Below are 10,000 nucleotides of genomic sequence, written 5' to 3' on the forward strand. Positions count from 1 at the left end.
AATAAAATAATAAATAAAAACTATAATAATGTAAATAACAAATAAAATACATAAATAAATGCATAGGTATAGTTAAATAATAAACAAACAGGTAAATAGTAAATAATAATAAATTGACATATAACTAATCCTCTTCCTCGTCCTCCTCGCCTTCCTGCTTTCTTCCTCCTTCTATTCCTCTTCCTTCTCGCCCTCTTCCTCTTCCTATTCCCTATTTTCATTTCTCCCTTTTTTTACTGATTCGTACTCCTCCTTCTTCTCTTTCTACTTCTTTTCCTCCTCGTCCTCCTCCTCCTCTTCTTTCCTCTCATTTTTCTTCTTCCGCCGTTTGTATTAAATCCACTCCTCTTCCTTCTACTTTTGTTCCTCCTTCTCACCCTCTTCCCGTTCTTGCTTCTCCTTCTTCTCCTTAACTACCTTTTCCTACTCATCCTCCTCTTTCTCCTCTTCTTCTTCCTCCTTCCCCTCTTCCTCTTCCTCCTCCACATCCTTCACTTCTTCCCCCTTCTTCTCCTTAAGTACTTTTTCATACTCATTCTTCTCTTTCTCCTCTTCTTCTTCCTCCTTCCCCTCTTCCTCTTCCTCCTCCACATCCTTCACTTCATTCCCCTTCTTCTCCTTAACTACCTTTTCCTACACATCCTCCTCTTTATCCTCTTCTTCTTCCTCCTTCCCCTCTTCCTCTTCCTCCTCCACATCCTTCACTTCCTCCTCCTTCTTCTCCTTAACTACCTTTTCCTACACATCCTCCTCTTTCTCCTCTTCTTCTTCCTCCTTCCCCTCTTCCTCTTCCTCCTCCACATCCTTCACCTCCTCTTCCTTCTTCATTCATTCTTAAGTTAAGTCCTTGTCCCCCGTGGCCCTGTGCCTTCCTTCTGAAGGATGACATTTCATTTCATTGCCTTTGCTTAGCCTATTCCTCTCCTAGAAGTGTCACGTCACAGACACCCCCCCTCCCACCATCATCCCCATCCGTCCCTCTTAGGGATCCATCCCCACTCTTAATCTTTCCCTAATGTGTACTGGAAGCTCGGGGATGAAGATTTTCTTTCCTTTTTTTTTTTTTTTTTTTTTTTTTTTTTTTTTTTTTTTTTTTTTTTTTTTTTTTTTTTTTTTTTTTTTTTTTTAAGTCAGTGATTGGCTGTGCATGGAGCTTGGAACGCGTTTTGTAATAATGATGACCTGAGGTCCAGTTCAAAAAAATCCTGGTGACTGCATTTGCTCTATCTCAATTGGAAAAAAAGAAATATTCACTCATATAAAAATAAAACCTAAAATGTACAGTTTGCTAAGTGATCTAAGATCGGGTACAGTCATCTCGTGTAACGGACTTCATCTCTGAATTGGTGGCTTCAGTCACTGGTAAGCAGCCGGCATGAGTTCATCACCAGCATATCCACCACAACCAAAAACAATACAAAATAACGACAACGACAATAACAATAACAATAACAATAACAATAACAACAACAACAACAACAACAACAACAACAACAACAACAGCAGCAGCAGCAGCAGCAGCAGCAGCAGCAGCATCCATTACCAACACCAGCACCGCCACCACCAAAATTACCACCATAAATACCACCACCACATTATTGTATATTAAATACTCTAGTGTACGAGTATTCTATATATTCTATTCATTTCATCCTTGTAAGTTCTGTGACGTTTCAATGGTCATTATCTCGGAAATGATAAACTTTTCAGTCCTCTCATCTCCTATCCCCTGCAGATCGAACCTTTTCTCTGCTTCTTCTATAAGCCTTTTTTTTGCAAGAACAATGCTTGTTCTCCGGATGCTTTACCTGATATCTGTATCTTTTCCGTGCTGAAGAGGTCCAAAATTTTTTTTTTGTTTCGTTCCACAGTTTGTTGTGATAACTGAAGCAGGGCTCTCAGAATCTTCGCTCAGTCTTCGTTGCTAAACCCGATTTGGTTAAATGTAACCCTTTTAAGCCCATAAGAGGCTTTTACGGATATTGTTTCTCCTCAGGGATGGAGAGCTGATGCATCTGAAATCTTGTGGACTTTGGACAGATTGGATGTTCCAAGCAAGAGGGGCATCATCGAGACTAGAGTTGTCTTCATAAGGAGGAGTGAAATATTCCGACACGTGGTAAAAAATGGAAGCTATAGAGTGGGATTAAAAGTGATTAAATGCCTTTCCGAAGGATCTGATTCTTTAAAACGGCGTTGACTCTCCTTATTTCCCTGATGAAGCTCGTGTAGAAATCTACAATCGCTTTACTTTACACGTTCAACCCGGTGACACATTTAAACAATTTGTTCTGGTTGAGAAGTGGCGACCTTATGCAGGTTAAAGGATCAAGTAGGGGTGTGAGGGTCCCAGGTCTTCCCTATCACCTGAATAGAATCGGCTGTCATTAACCAAAACAAAATATTGTATTAATGTATCTCACCGTGTTGAAGAGAGGTTCTCAACGAGTCACTTCATCGTACATTCTGTATTCTTTTTGTTCCTCCGACCCACTTCCCCTATTCTTTCTCCCTCTTCCACCTCTTCCCACCCCCTCCCGTCCCTTTCCCCTGCCTCCTCTTCATCCTCTCCCCTCTTCATTTCCTCTCCTCCTGCCCCTCTTCCTCCGTCCTTGTCCCCTTCCCTCGCCCGTCCTCTTTCCCAACATCTCACTGACACATGTAATTCAGAATCAGAATTATGTCATAGAATTGTTTCTCAGACCTTCATCGTTTTTCTCTCTCCCCTTTCGGTTCTCTTCTCTTTTTTCTTCTGTTCCCATTTCTCTCCTCTTCCATTTCCTTCCCTTCCCTCTCTCCTCCTCTTCCCCTATCTCTACTCCCTCCCCTTCACCTTCAACATTCCATTGATAGTAATGATTCAGAATGATGACAAAATTACCTTGCAACATACTATTTACTTTCTCGTTTCTTCTCTATACCTGTCCCACTTCTTTCCCGGTGGGGCATTTGTCACTCCCCCTCTCTCACCTCTTTTCCGTCTCCGCTGTCGGCGAGTCACACTTTTCCCTCTTTCTCCCTTTTCTGTTCCCTCTGGTTCTTTTGTCCTTCTGATCTCTCTTAAGTTTTAAGACTTGCGACGAGTCTCCGACGAGGACCTCGGTGCCCTTGCAAAAAGAAAACCCTCCAAGTGATTTTATTCACCTTAAGGTAATTATTGTACTAATTAATACTTTTATCACTGCCCTGATCTATTTCCTAGACCATTTTAATCAGATAGGGGAGTACCCTGTCAACCTTGTCTTACTTCCATTTTCTTTTTATCCTTTCAACTATGGATCCTCATTTTATTGGATTTATTCTGGCCCGGGCAGGGTTCAGGGGTGGCCCTTCGTCCACAAGGAGCTAAGATAAAAGGGAAATAGATTGACAATAAATGGATGTGGGATGGATGAAGGGTGGGTGCAAGATTTGGCTGGCTACCTCCCTTGTAAAAGGGAAGAAGCCCTTTGGTATACAGGTAAATAGAACTGTGAACCATACTTCATACTCTTTTGTTCTGATTAACCTTAAAAAGCCTTTTTGAGAGGAGGTGGAGACTTCTTCTCCTTCTTCTTCTTCTTCTTCTTCTTCTTCTTCTTCTTCTTCTTCTTCTTCTTCTTCTTCTTCTTCTTCTTCTTCTTCTTCTTCTTCTTCTTCTTCTTCTTCTTCTTCTTCTTCTTCTTCTTCTTCTTCTTCTTCTTCTTCTTCTTCTTTTTCGTCTTCATCATCATCATCTTCTTCTTCTTCTTCTTCTTCTTCTTCTTCTTCTTCTTCTTCTTCTTCTTCTTCTTCTTCTTCTTCTTCTTCTTCTTCTTCTTCTTCATCGTCTTCTTCTTCTTCTTCTTCTTCTTCTTCTTCTTCTTCTTCTTCTTCTTTTTCATCTCCTCCTCTTCCTTCTCCCTGATTCTCCCGCTGACCCACTGGGAGTTCATTAGCCCTAAGTACTTTTTTAAGGGTCATTACTGTTCACCTTTACCACACAATTACTTCTTCTGATATTGGTAATCTCAGCCAGCCTGTAATCTCATTTTCTTCTTTTGTTTGAATACTTTTGTAGTTTATCTATAAAAACATTTCCTTCCTTAACTGTATTTTCATTCTTGTGAAGCCCATTGGTTTAACGTCTGACAATGAATTCACAGGGAGAATCAAAGAAACTCTGAAAGATTGGCTTCCTTTAATATCTTATCAGTTATGAAACTTATCCAGACCAGGGATTCATGTTCTTATATTAGTGCTCTAATGTCAGCTCTTATCTTCTTTAGCTCCCTTCCTTCAAAGAGTTTTTTTTACACTCTACCAATAAATTCTTCCAAATCATTCCCCGTCTCTCAGTTCCAGACGTCCTAATGGTCACAACCAAATCTTCTGGAGGATCTACATTTTTCTACCTCCTCCTCCTCCAACCCCCCTCCTCCAAGCCCTAATTTCTTCTTCCTCCTCCTCCAAATCCCTCCTCCCTCAACTTTGTATTCTTCTACCTCCTCCAAGTCTCACACTCCCAATCCTAAATTATTCTACCTTCTCCTCTAAATTCCCCCTCCCCAAACTCTAAATTCTTCTTTCAATTCCAAATTCTCGTTCTATCAACCCTAACCCTACAAATTTCTTTCTTCCAGACCAAAATTCTTCTACCTCCTCCAAATCCCACACTCCCAATCCTAAATTATTCTACCTTCTCCTCCAAATTCCCCTCCCTTAACTCTAAATTCTTCTTCCAATTCCAAATTCTCGCTCTATCAACCCTAACCCTCCAAATTTCCTTCTTCCAGCCCAAAATTCTTCTACCTTCTCCAAATCTCCCACCTCAACACTAAATTATTTTACCTACTTCTCTAAATTCTTCTACCTCTCCAAGTTCCTTCTCCCCTACTACTCTACCTTCTCCAAATCTACCCCCCCAATTCTAAATTCTTCCTCCTTTTCAAAATCCACCCTCCCCAACTCTAAATTATTCTACCTTCTCCTCCAATTCTCGCGCCCCCTTAAAGACTTTCCTAAACGTTTAGCAAGTACGGTGTTAACTACTATTTCTCCCATTGCTTTCTTCACTGAGCTCGACATTACGTCTCTTTGAAAGCGGAGGATATCCTGAAGGTCCTCTCAACAAGCCATCAATCGCTTTACGAGTGCCATTTATATCCAATGCCACTCCTGGACCTCACTTCCACGCCCCCATATCTTCAGTGTCTGTTTCGTTCTTATGGGTTGCAATTTACTTGTATCCATTTCCACACACTTTCTGTATGTGCCACTTTTGTTTTTCCTTCTCAAAGTGCCCGAAGCATACACTCTGGTAGCTTTGCTTATTGCGCGTTAGGTTGTCTTGGATTTTTTTTTTATCTTATATTTTTATTTTTTATTTATGTTATTCATCTTTTAATATTATCCTATCTCATGTCATTCATTTCTTTTTAGAGAATGATGGGTTTCTAATAGAAAATAGTCTCGATATGTTGAAAATCTCTTCTCGAAGAATAGAGAAGTGAATGAATAATGAATAATGAATATATATATATATATATATATATATATATATATACATATATATATATAATATATATATATACATATATATATATATATATATGTATATGCACATATATGTAAGTATATATATATATATATATATATATATAAATATATATATATATTATGACAAATAAGATTGAAAGTGAAAGAAGTTGATGAGGAGATATGGGAGAATTTACGCCTTAACGTTTCGACCCGCAGGGTCTTGATCACAAAGCTAACAACTCAAACGTAACAGGATGTTTTATACACGGACGGGTCATCTTACGGGACGCTTCGGAAAGCTTGCTATTTTATTTGCGTATTCTTTTGTTACTAATAAGCTTGTGGCTTTTGCTAAACATATAAAGCCTTCTCTATGGTTAATGTTGTTATTAGTGTTGATATAAGCTGCCTCAATTGTCTTCCTTAGTTTCTTGGATGATCCTTTGTTTAATATGGTGCGCTGTTCCAGTCTAGAAGGTGACCATGTTTATCCACATGTATTACTATGGAGTTAGATGTCCTATGGGCTTTTACGTCATTTTTATGTTCATTTATCCTTTTATTAAGTCCGCGACCAGATTCACCAAAATATGAAGAAGGACAGCTTTTACACGGGAGTTTATAAACAACGCTGTTTTCGTTAGTGGGATTATTGTCGCTACGTGTTATCAAATGTCCTACTTTGCTACCTGATGTCCTGGCTATTTTGATGCCCGCTTTTAGGAGAAAAGTGTCTAGGTATAAGAATTTCTAGATCATGAATTACAACATATTACTGAGACTTTCATAAAACTCAAATATCCAAAAGGTCTCTTATGTAGGTTAAAAAAGAAAGACAAAGAAATAATTAACAAAAGTAAAGATAAAAATAAAAATAAGAATGAAACCAGATATATCACAGTACCAAACTCTAATGTCAATTCATACCTAGACACTTTTCTCCTAAAAATGACGTAAAAGCCCATAGGACATCTAACTCCATAGTAATACATGTGGATAAACATGGTCACCTTCTAGACTGGAACAGCGCAACCATTTTAAACAAAGGATCATCCAAGAAACTAAGGAAGACAATTGAGGCAGCTTATATCAACACTAATAACAACATTAACCATAGAGAAGGCTTTATATGTTTAGCAAAAGCCACAAGCTCATTAGAAACAAAAGAATACGCAAATAAAATAGCAAGCTCTCCGAAGCGTCCCGTAAGATGACCCGTCCGTGTATAAAACATCCTGTTACGTTTGAGTTGTTAGCTTTGTGATCAAGACCCTGCGGGTCGAAACGTTAAGGCGTAAATTCTCCCATATTTCCTCATCAACTTCTTTCACTTTCAATCTTATATATATATATATATATATATATATATATATGTATATATATATATATATATAAGCAAAGTAATAGATAGATAGATAGATAGATAGATAAATGAATGAATTATTCAGTTAATGAATAAATAAAGATAAATGATAAAAACAAATAGATAAACAAATAGATAAATAGATAGATAAATGAATAAACGAATAACCTTACCTACAGCGTAACCCATTTTCTCAATAATTTCACTCGAATAAAGACCTTAAGGTGCTTCACTGTCATTAATACTCCTGAAATTAAACTGATTTTCTAAACTTTGGATACCGAAGTATATTCATCTCTATACCCAAAGACCTTTTACCCCTCACAAGGAGGTTAGCCAGCCAAGGCATGCACATATTCCACACCCATTTTTTCCCCTTTTCTTAAACCCTCTTAGCTCCTTTATATCCTCCGAAGTATGTATATTCTCTCAATTTTTCTGTGTCTATTTTATAATAACCTCCATAACTTGGTATGAAGCTTTACACTTGTCATTATCCTTGGAATGCAAGAACGAGTCTTCAGATAACTCTGCCTTACCCCGTTTACAAATTTATTCAAATTCCCAGTAGCATTCCTCCAAAATACCTAAGTTAATAAAATACAAAATTCATATAAACTTTATAACGTCTGAATGAAATGCTCTATGTAAATCTAAACCTATGCGAACGCAGATACAGAAAAATAAATATGTATGCTTATCTGTATGTTAGTGACGTACATACTTGTGTGCATGTCTTGTGTGAAAAGGTAGTGTGAGCATGTGGTAAGGATTGTTAAACATCATGGCTAGTGCGTTTTGTCTGAATAAGGAATTAGGAGTTCCTAACAAAATGAAAACTTACTTATGCAGTCTTACTCCCAGCCCTCATTTCTTCAGTACCTCATGCGCATAAGACAAGCGCGTTACCCCTAAACCATCCAGGTTCCCTGCTGCTATGATCAAGTTTCATAGGATTATCTAGATTATCTAGATTATCTAGATTATCTAGAGTCAATCAAAAGAAAGTTTAAAAGGTATGAAGCAAAATTCTTGCAAAATTCTCGCGTTCTTTGTTCTAGTGACACTTACTAAGGTGAATAAAATCATTCGACGTCAACGCAGACTTAAATCTTCACCATTGTAGGCCGCAGGAGACTCAAAAGACTACTAACTCCTCTACTGACGCTTCCTCTACTGAATAATATTACTTAATGAAAGCCAAAATAAAATCAGAGTAGTACGGCAACAAGGAAGATGGGACGACAAGATGATTGAAGGCATATTGTTATAATTTATAATTTTTTCTTATTTCTTTGATGTCCAGCACCTCTTCCTTTCTTCGCCCAACTTCATCTGCCTTCTTGGGACCTCGCCCACGGCATCGTCCTTCCACTTCGAGCTGAAGAACCTCTTAGTCTCTTCATCCTTTCCTACTCCTCTTTCACTTGTATATGTATTCCAATTTTTCCCTGTTTGTATTTCTCACACTCTCCCTCTCCTGTTTTTTTAACACATCCACCCATTTTCTCTGTTTTCTTTTTGTAAAGTAATTTTAAACTTCGTTTTCATTGCATGAATAAAATTATGCTTTTTGACGGGTTTCATTAAACTATTTGAAAACGATGACTTTTTCAAACATAAACACACACACACACACACACACACACACACAAACACACACACACACACACACACACACACACACACACACACACACACACACACACACACACACACACACACACACACACACACACACACACACACACGCACACACACTCACACACACACACACACACACACACACACACACACACACACACACACACACACACACACACACACACACACATATATATATATATATATATTGTGTCATTATGACATTTGGAAATAAGTTCTCCAACTGGGATTTGAACCCTCGCCTGAGCGGCTTCCTTTTTATAAGACGAAGACCGTACCGTCACGCCACCGTGACCCTACAAAACGTAACGACTTAGAGACACAAAAACTTGTGGGAAGACTAGCCTACATAAAGGATTTGATGAAATACAGTATATACTACGCTTCCGTTTGTAGGGTCACGGTGGCGTGACGGTACGGTCTTCGTCTTATAAAAAGGAGGCCGTTCAGGCGAGGGTTCGAATCCCAGTAGGAGAGTTTATTTCCACATATATGTATATGTATATATACATACATACGTATATATATATATATATATATATATATGCATATATATATATGTATATATATACATTATATATATATATACATATATATATATACAGTATGTACATAATTAGCCATCACTTTTGATGAAGTATACATAAGAGAAAATCTTCTGCCTATGTACATATATATATATATATATATATATATATATATACAGTATGTATATATATATGTGTGCAAAGTAGACCACTTGGAAAAAGAAACTAACGAAGCAGAGCGCTTTCGTATATTACATCTTCAGTGCAACAAGTGTTGCACTGAAGATGTAATATACGAAAGCGCTCTGCTTCGTTAGTTTCTTTTTCCAAGTGGTCTACTTTGCATAAGTGAACACACGTACCCGTGTTCTTATTAGCATATATTATGTGTATATATACATATACATATACATATATATATATGTATATATATATATATATATATATATATATATACAGTATACACACACACACACACACACACACACACACACACACACACACACACACACACACACACACACATATTTATATATATATATATATATATATATAAATATATATGTGTGTGTGAAAATATATACCCATATTTTTATATATATATATATATATATATATATATATATATATAAATATATATGGGCAGGAGATTTTCTCTTATGTATAGTTCATTAAAAGTGATGACTAATTATGCATCTATTATTTTCTTAAATGTATTTTCCAAATGCCCTACTATGGAGTTATGTTCCTTTGAAAGTAGGTTTATGATTTCACTATAGGTTGTCATGTTTGCTCTATCGCGATTTCTGGTTCAAGATCCTTCCTCAGTAGCTTCGGGGATATTGTATCTGGTCAGGATAAGAATTGTTCCCACGAATTATGTAATATTACTTTTTCTACTTAAGTTTCCATACCTGCTCTTCACTGTGAGAGGTTAACGGTTACC

Source organism: Oratosquilla oratoria, chromosome 23 (assembly GCF_046742065.1).
Source record: "Oratosquilla oratoria isolate Oo_2021 chromosome 23, ASM4674206v1, whole genome shotgun sequence".
In the NCBI taxonomy this organism is placed as follows: domain Eukaryota; kingdom Metazoa; phylum Arthropoda; class Malacostraca; order Stomatopoda; family Squillidae; genus Oratosquilla; species Oratosquilla oratoria.